Consider the following 8,028-nt stretch of genomic DNA (forward strand, 5'->3'; position numbering starts at 1 on the left):
GATCAAATGCCATATCTTCCTGGTTGCACTTCCACTTCCTAACCTAAACGTCAGGTCAACCAATCATTACTGCCTATATGCTAATACACATCAGGTCCTGTTTACCCATCATCTTTGTATGCACTTCCATGCTGCCTGATTAAGCAATACCTCAACTTTAAAGTCTTCATTCCTGCTTTCAAATCCCTTCCCCTCGCTAACTCTTCAATCTCCTCCAATCCTATAATCCTTCAAGACATTTGCTGTCTTCTGATACCAGCTTCGTGCAACTCTCTTTAAATCCCTAATTTCAATCTCTCCACCCATTGCACTGTGCCTTCAGTTAAAGTGTTAAGCTCTGGAATTCTCTCCCCAAAACTTTGTAAGCGTCTGAATATACTCTGAGGTGATTTTTATAGCCTAGTGTTTTGCAAATCTTTTGGGTATCTGCATCCTAAATCTCTCCTACCCAGTATGTCTGCGCACATTTCCTGTTTATCACACTTCTTTGACACCTAATATTTTAGACATCATGTTGTCTATGTGTTAACTGTGTCACAATTTCACTTGATTTCTAAGAGAAATAAACAAAAAAACTATAACTATGAGCAATGAGCTAAATCTCATCGCTAAAGAAAACAGAAACTGGAATAATTAAATCACTTGAAATATTTTCTAATCTTTCCTTCTGCAACAAATCAATGTACAAATTGTTGAAATTAATTATTAAAGCATAATCAAGGCAATGAAAAAACATGTTGTATAACAATGTGACTATGTTTTCCTTTATATTCTCTTTTCTGTCTTTCAGTAACACCATTAATATTTTAGTCGAAGGCCTCAGCCTAAGATTAGAGTAGGTGTTCTTCCAGATCTGTCACATGATAAGCTGAAAAGGGAAAACAATTTTATCCCTCTGCTGGCAATTCTCAGGGATGCTGCAGCCTAAGTATATACAGTGTGGAGAATCTCTTAGCATGCGTCTATATGATTCTATCAGTGACACATCCTAAGTTGTGTGCTTTCCTCTGTTGTAACTACACTTTATGGGTTGGATTTAGCAAATGATTTGAAACAATCTAAATAGTGAATCTTTACATTTGTGAGAAATGGATTAACAATAGAATTATTACTGGCTGCTTATTACTTATAAAAAGGAATAAAAGAAGGAATGAGGTGATTGTGTCATCTATTTTTAAAATTATAGTAAGCATTCAAAAACTATTAATAACATAAAGATTTCTATAACTATGCTAAAGATATCACTACCTAGCACCAATGGACCTTGTTAACGCCAATGATTTATTTTCTAGGAATCAATCCAGAAGTAACTGCATTGTGTTCTCCCAGCACAATTCATGCAACTTACTTTCCAGTTTATTTTACTGGAGATAAGCATGACTTTCTGTCTTGTGCACCCATTACTTCCCTTATAGTAATTAAATCCCTCAATAAACAGGACCAATGCCATACATAATTTTACACTATAATTAAAATAGCATAGTACCTGTTTATCCATCATAATTTAAGCAACATATCTTAGACATTACATTTCCTCGTGTTTAAATTTCATCCAGTTGATTTCTTTCAGTTTAAAAGTTGTGAAACATGACTGAATTTGTATAAAAATTCTAAATGTCACAGTGTTCAAGAATACAAATCACCAATCACAAAATATAAAGAACTGTAAATAAGATGTGGACACTGAGCAAACAACATGTAATAAGAAACATAGCTGCTGATAGATGAGAAACATTGAAATTCACTATGCGTAATTGTAAAATGACAACCTTATCAAGTTTAGTAGATTAATTTGTCTTCTCTTGTCTGTGATTTTGATGTATTGCTTATATGAAAGAAAGGAGAAGATGAGCTAATGCTAATGAAATTTACTTAAATTTTTAAAAAAAATAACTTAGGTCACAATCTCTTTATTAGGACATATTGCAGGAGTGAAACAATTGTATGTACAAAACATGCAAATAAAATAAATTGAAAAACTGTTAGATTACAAATTAAATTTCCCTTCCACTTGACCTCCATCCTGCCCAACATTTGCCCATCAAACCAAGCTTTGCTAAAATAAACTCCTTGTTAGTTCAATGAACTTACAATTTCGACCTCCTTTCAAGATCCCTCCATGGTCTTTGCCCTGCTTAACACTAACCTTATCCAACCTTAGGCATCTGCTGTGTTCTCTAGTTCTTGATTCCATTATTCCTGTGCATCTCACCTATTGACTCCTGCTCCTCCAACCAAACTCCACCATTGTGGAAGTGTCATTAACTGCTTTTACTGTACCCTTTTAAAATCCTTTCCAAACACTTAACTCTCTCTCTTGTCAATTGCTAAAACATGTTACCGTGTCAAAGCTTCACTTGACTCTTTAGCACCTATTTTTTTTCCCAAGGATATAAGTTGCGATGCTTTCCCGCATTAAAAGTACTATAAGATGCAATTTATTATTCTAGTTGCATTCATAATATATTATATTTAATCACAAATGTTTAGATCGAGAGTTTAATTCAAAATTCCATTCTGAACTTAAGTAACAGCATAAAACTTGCAGTTGCTTATATAATTTTGATTGTCAAATTCTGAAATAATTACTCAAAAATAAAATATATCAGTTATTGTAAACATTGTAAAATGTTATATATAAAGGCCTTGTCCTTTTTTGCCAATCTTGCTGGCTTCTTTGTTCGTTGTATTTGAATCCAGTTCATTTATTGCATTTATGAACTTCAATTGCGGAAAGCCATTCATAGGGTTAATGCTTTCAAGATTATCCCAAAGAAATAGAAAAAAATAATGCTTTACATTGATTTTAATAGTTTCAAAAAGTTAAATTGCCTAAACAGCTTTTAATAATGGTTAATCATGGAATTTGCACATTGATATATGTATATTTACACAGGAGTGTAAAAGGGAATGAGACATACACATAGAAAGGCATCCTTTGTGAATGGTCAAACTTTTTGCCAATCATGAAACACACTGTAAATTATGAGCTCAGAAGTACAGTCGGAACTGGAACCTCCAACCTAGGGGAATGATGGTTCTGAAAACCCTATCAACCTAAGGCTAATGGTTTGCAAGATAGACATAAGCCTTCAATGAAAATATGTATACAGGCATTTCAAGAACAGAAAATGCAACTTTATGAGACACCTTCATTTTTTTTAATGTCTCCATTCTGACAGCAAGGTAATTTTCAGCTTATTAGCTAAATTGAGTTATATTTTTATATACAGGGATCTTTCTTTTCCTCAATTCAAACTGTACTGATAAAGGTAAGTGAATACATTGCTGAGAAATGTATAAACTACAGTTTGAAATGCAGTATTATCAGAAAAAGGCATCATTGTCCTCAAAAGGCAAATAAATACATTTATTTGAAAATGTGAAGATTATACAAAGAAAGAAAAAACGTTGTCCCTGAAACTCAGGGTAGCCATTCCCACCCTCCCATTAAACATCCACAAAAACACCTAAGAAAAAAGCAGGCCAGAGTTTGTAGTGTAATGTGTTGACCTAGCAAATGAGACAACCATATTTTAGCTTGTTTTAGCCTACATTGACATTTGAATTGATTCTCCTCAGCCTACCCCATCTTCCAGCTAATTTACGTTGGTTTAGGATTATAGTTTCATGAGGAGACAACCCGGTTTTTCAGCTCAGAAGTACATTTGTGCTTTAGATCAGTTGTGGAATCAAGCAGACACTAAGAGCTGTGCTGGCAAGGTGGTGCATGTGAGTTAAAAGGATGCCCTCCAAATGCCTTACATTTTATATTCACTTTACATCTCAATCCCCATTTTTGGAAGGGTTTTTCAAAGCTTCAAAGGCTGACTTGTATGTGACAATCTGCAATAAATTATCATTTTCAGTGGCTTCAGCCACATCTAGTGGTCTGTTATGACAGTTGAGGCCCCTGGAAAAGCAAGGTTCTTTGTAGGGCCTTTAATCTCTAGATTTTACTTGGTGACTATTTGCATAGAAAATATTGACGTTAGCCACATATATAGAAAGTATTTAAATTGACTGCTTTTCTCACCTGTTGAGATCTGCCATTAACTTAAACACAGAGGTGAAGCTGTTCAGTTATGGTAGGCTACACAATCTGAAGATGGTGCTTTTTTCAATAGATTGCATGAAAATCGTTTGCAGTCATGTTGGACATGGTCATCAATCTTACACATGGCTACAACTGTCAGTTATGGTTTCTGTACTCAGAATGAATCTGGCTCAGTGACGTTACAGCTCGATATGAGAATAAATGCAACTGCATTTTTGTTTTGCCTTAGCATTGCTACATTCCATTGCTGGCAATGTAGGGATTCCTTAAGCATTCCCTAATGGTCAATTTGGCGAAAACTCTAAAATGACATGGGAATGAATTTTTCACTGAATTGCCCACAAATTTATATTGGTTGATTGAAAGAACGCCAAATAAATTCTTGGGGTCCCTGGCAGCTCCTAACCAAAGGCTGATAAATGTTTAGCGTAACTCACCTACTGTTGTCTTTAATGCACAAGGTCCCACGTGCTTTGGTAAGAAGCTCTCCCCAAATGCCTTATTATCTTCAAAGATTTATGCACACAATGCCCCAGGTTCCTCTATTCCTGTGCATTTTTTACAACTCCGCTATCTAGAATCTATTGCCTTTTTCTATCCCTTCAGTCTAAATTCATTAACAACCATTTGTCTGTGTATTAAATTTCATTGGCCACATGTCTATCCACATAGCTTACTTGTTGATTTCCCATTGAGGTTGAATTCAGTATCATTACTGTGACTGCCATATCGTCTAATTTGGTATCACTGGCAAATTTTGAAATTTTACTTTGTATTCTGAAATCCTAGTAATTTATATATATTAAAAAGAACACTGGGCCTCAATTTTATGAACTGGACTTTTACGTGATAATTTGACAAAGGCTTTCTTATAATCTATGTATATGCTTTCTCTTCCTTGAGCTGCTGTGATAATTCATCAAAAATTCAATTGTGCTATTTACACATTGTCCTTTGTAAATATGTACTAGCTACCCTTAATAAACTAAATCTGGAAAATTGTGGCAAGTTTCATCGACAGTGCTATCAAGCAGCATCTTCTCAGCAATGACCTGCTCAGTAACGCCTAGTTTGGGGTCCACCAGAGCCACTCAGCCCATTTCAGCCTTGGTTTAAACATGGGCAAAAGAGCTGAGGTGAAATGAGAGTGACAGGCCTTTACATCAAGACTGCATTTGATGAAATTTGGTATCAGGAGCCTTAGCAAAACTGGAAATAGTGAGTATCGGGGCAGACTCTTCATTGGTTGGAGTCATACCTGGCACATGGGAAGATGGTCGTGATTGGCAGAGGTCCATCATTTCAATTCTTGGACATCTCTGCAGGAGTTCCTTCGAGTAGTCAGCTAGGCCCAACTGTTTTCAGCTGCTTCATCAATGGCCTTCCCTCATTATAACATCACGAGAGGAAAAGTTTGCTGATGATTGCACAATGCTCAGTACTATGTGCTACTCCTCAAATACTGAAGCAGTCTGTGTTCAAATGCAACAAGACCTGGACAATATCCAGGCTTGGGTGGAAAAATGATAAGCAAAATGTATGCCATACAAATGCCAGACAATTACCATCTCCACTAAATGACAATCTAACCTTTACTCCCTCACATTCAATAGCGTTACTATCACTGATGCACCACAATCAATATCCTGCGGGGTCATCATTGATCAGAACTGGACCAACCACAGAAATACAGGTTTTACAAGAGCAGGCCAGAGGCTAGGAATCCTGTGCTCTCTGATTCCACAAAGCCTGTCCACCCTTTACAAGGCACAAGTGATGGAACACTCCCCACTTGTCTGGATGAGTGCAGCTCCAAAAACACTCAAGAAGCTTGTCACCATCTGGGACAAAGCAGCCCGCTTGATTGGCACCAGATTTACAAATGACCCCTCACTCCAACACTGATACTCAGTAACAGCAGCAAATACTATCTACCAAACGCACTGCAGCAAGTTACTGAGGCTCCTCAGACAGCATTGTCCAAACTCACGGCCACTTCCATCTCAAAGGAGAAAGGCAGCAGTTACATTTGAACACAGCCAACTATTATTCCCCTTCAAGCCACTCAGCAGCCTGACTTGGAAACATATCAGTATTCCTTCAGCCACACTCTATCAAAATCAGGAATTTCCTCCCAAACTGCATTGTAGGTCTACATACAGCACATTTACAGCAGCGGTTCAAGAAAGCAGCTTACCACCATTTTCTCAAGGGCAACTAGGAATGGGAAATAAATGCTGGTCCAAATATGATGCCCACATCCATTGAATGAATAAAATAAAATATCTTCTGCAAATGTCTGATTTTTTTTTCCTCTGATTATTGCTTGTGAAACTTACTCAACACAGATGCTAAACTGACTGATCAGTAGTAGCTGGGAATGGTCTTACACTCTTTCTTCAATAAATCCTCTGGCACCTGCCCTTTTATAGGGAAGATTGGAAGATAATCGCAAGTCCTCCCATTGCTTTTAATGTTATAAAGACATTGAGTCATATAGTCCAACTAGTCCACTCTGACCATGTTCCCTACCTAATCCAATCCCACCTGCCTGTATTTGGCCCATATTCCCCACCCCACAACTTTCATAGTCATGCACTTATCCAAGTATTGTAGTAATTGTACCCATATCTACCACTTCTTCTAGCCATTCAATGAGATTAAATTAGATTAGATTCCCTTCAGTGTGGAACCAGGCCCTTGGGCCCAACAAGTCTGCACCGCCCTTTGAAGCATCCCACCCAGACCCATCCCTCTATAACCCACACATCCCTGAACACTACGGGCAATTTAGCATGGCCATTCCACCTAGCCTGCAAATCTTTGGACTGTGGGAGGAAACCGGAGCACCCGGAGGAAACCCATGCAGACACAGTGAGAATGTGCAAACTCCACACAGACAGTCACCCAAGGTTGGAATCGAACCTGGGTCCCTGGTGCTGTGTGGCTGCAGTGCTAACCACTGAGCCATCGTGCCACCCTAAAAGGGACCTGGGGGGCAACCTTTTGTGTGAAGAGGTTGCCTCTCATGTCCTTTTTAAGACTTTCTCCTCTCACCTTAAACATATGGCCCCTTCTTTCGAACTGTCCCACCCTAAGGAAAAAGACCCTTGTCTATGACCCTTATGATTTTATAAACCTCTATAAGGTTACCCCTCAAACTCCTACACTCCCGTGAGAAAGGTCCCAGCCCATCAGCGCTATTTTCACAACTCAAACTCTCCATTCTTGGCAACATCCTCGTAAATCTTTCCTGAACTCCTACTTACTTTGACAACTTGTGAGGCATGTCATGTGGACCAGCTGACTTACACACTCTAAGCACAGCACCATTTCCATACATCCTGCCTGTTAATTTCCACTCCATCCATTACCTCTATTATTTTCATTTCAAGTAGTAGTTGTCAATATCTTCTTCTTTAGCAAACACTGATGCAAACTACTTGTTCTATTTTTCATTATGTTCCTGCACCTTTAGATCTATATCAGGCACTATATCCCTAATAAACGCCATTCTGACTCTTTCTATCTGCCAAATATTTTTGTGCTTGCATAGTATTTGGAATTAGAATAATTAGAATTAGAATTAGAATTAGATTTTATTGTCACGTGTACTCAAGCATAAGAATACATGAGTGCAATGATAAGTGTACACAAATGCAATTCTCTGGCACCATCTTGGTTACAAAACTAGAATGTCAAAAAAAAAGTCAACAACAGAAATAAAAGAAAACCAAAAGATAAGAAAAGCGTCCAGATCTCGTAGTCTAAATCATAGATGCATAAAGGTTTTGTATTATTTTTGTGTTGCCTTTAGTTTTAACTACCACTCTGTTATCATATTCTCTTTTCTAGTCCTATTTTCCTTTGTATTTCCCCTTTCAAATTGGATTTGACATGGAAAAAAGCAAAGTACCGAGGATGCTGGAAACCAAAAATAAACTGGAGAAGCTCAGCAAGTTTGACATTAT

The sequence above is a fragment of the Stegostoma tigrinum genome, chromosome 2, assembly GCF_030684315.1.
Source record: "Stegostoma tigrinum isolate sSteTig4 chromosome 2, sSteTig4.hap1, whole genome shotgun sequence".
Taxonomy (NCBI): domain Eukaryota; kingdom Metazoa; phylum Chordata; class Chondrichthyes; order Orectolobiformes; family Stegostomatidae; genus Stegostoma; species Stegostoma tigrinum.